Source organism: Mastomys coucha, unplaced genomic scaffold (genome assembly GCF_008632895.1).
Source record: "Mastomys coucha isolate ucsf_1 unplaced genomic scaffold, UCSF_Mcou_1 pScaffold15, whole genome shotgun sequence".
NCBI classification, from domain to species: Eukaryota; Metazoa; Chordata; class Mammalia; order Rodentia; family Muridae; genus Mastomys; species Mastomys coucha.
Window position 1 is genome coordinate 105,701,117 of NW_022196897.1, and position 1,817 is coordinate 105,702,933.

Below are 1,817 nucleotides of genomic sequence, written 5' to 3' on the forward strand. Positions count from 1 at the left end.
AGAGGTCACAATCCCAGTACCAGAAAGCATTGTACCCTGAAGCTAGGGTATGTGGCATGAGGGTCCACTCACTCTGAAGAATCTGAGGTTTTGAAATCCAGAAACAAAACATTAGATAGTAAAACTTGTTCAGTTTTACATACAAGTTTTAAGAAATCCAAGAACAAAGCAATCCCGCTAAGACCCACTAAGATGGGTACTCCCAATGGTAGCTTTTCCCTTCGCTACATTCCACTTCACAGCTGGCATGAAAATGAAGACAGGCACTGGCTTCACTAGCTCTGCCTCTAGAGGCCTGCCTGACTATAGCTGCTTCTCCCAGCTCCCTCTCTAGGGTGCTGTGGGTGAGAGCAGCCTGGGAGCCTGGCTGCCATTGCTCTACCACAGCAAGACAGTAGAAATGATGGGGGCTGGCTACGGAGCAACCCAGAAGGCTCCAAGAGCCAGAGCTAGAAAGGGAATAAAGGTATTGGTCTTCAGTTCAAGCAGCCAGGGAGTGCAGGAACGCAGGGGCATCGCACTGAGCATTCTGGAGTGAATACTGGGAAGTGCTGTGTTCAGGAGCTTCTGATCATGGACTGTGTCTGAATTCTAAAATACAGCAAGCAGGGCAGCCAGGCACTTCAGGACGCTTCCATGTCTCCTGTTACACCCACAGCCAGCTTTGTCCAGCTACATCAACAGTGAGACACTGCACATAATTATTTTAAAAAGAAAACAGTTTGCTTTAAATTTAAATACCCAGTTATTTCAAAAGGAGGAATTAAAACTGATCCCGAAAAATCTATCATAAGCCATCATAAGAACATAAAGCAGAAATCACAAACCGAATCAATAAAATACGTGTATGATTAGGGTTAAACTGGGTAACTAATTAAAATCTGTGTCTTTAATAAACACCTATAGTCTAGTAGCATAAAACACTGTATGTCATTTGTTCCAGAAGAGTAGGTTCCTTAGAATTGCTTAAATGTCACTTACGCACTCTAGAGTGGACCTGAGTTGTGTGTAACCTATCCTCAGACTGCTCACGTTGCTAGTGGTGGGTCTGGCTGTCAACCACTTTCTCCCTCCCAGCTTTGCTGGAGGACAGATAGGGCCTGGAGAAGGACAGCGAACGGCCCATGGGAGAATCCTTCACTAATGACTTCCCAACATGGGAGGCAAAAAACTTCATGAATCTATTTTGCTGTCATCTTCAGCGTGGCGTTCAATATGTCCCGCAACGTCCTAGGGGGAAAAAAGAGAGTGGGGTTTTGAAACACAATCGGGTAACAGGCCAGGAGAGTTAAAGCTGACGAGCAACACACTGCATCTCGTACACTCTGAGGGTGGGAAGTTCTGGCATCCTGTTCACCAACAGGAAACTATCCACTTAAAGATGCTATCTCCCCTTCACGAGAGCACAACCTAAGGACTCTGTGTATGTGCTTTATTAAAAACAGCATAATTTTTTTTTTAAATCTTGTTTAATTAACCCCCAAGTTCCTGAGTAATAAAATGAAAAGTTCCTAGGCTTTCCCTGTGTACTGGCTGGTTTTGTGTGTCAACTTGACACAGGCTGGAAGTTATCACAGAGAAGGGAGTTTCAGTTGGGGAAGTGCCTCCATGAGATCCAGCTGTGGGGCATTTACTCAATTAGTGATCAAGGGGGTAGAGCTCCTTGTGGGTGGTGCCATCCCTGGGCTGGAAGTCTTGGGTTCTATAAGAGAGCAGGCTGAGCAAGCCAGGGGAAGCAAACAAGTAAGAAACATCTCTCCACGGCCTCTGTGTCAGCTCCTGCTTCCTGACCTGCTTGAGTTCCAGTCCTGACTTCC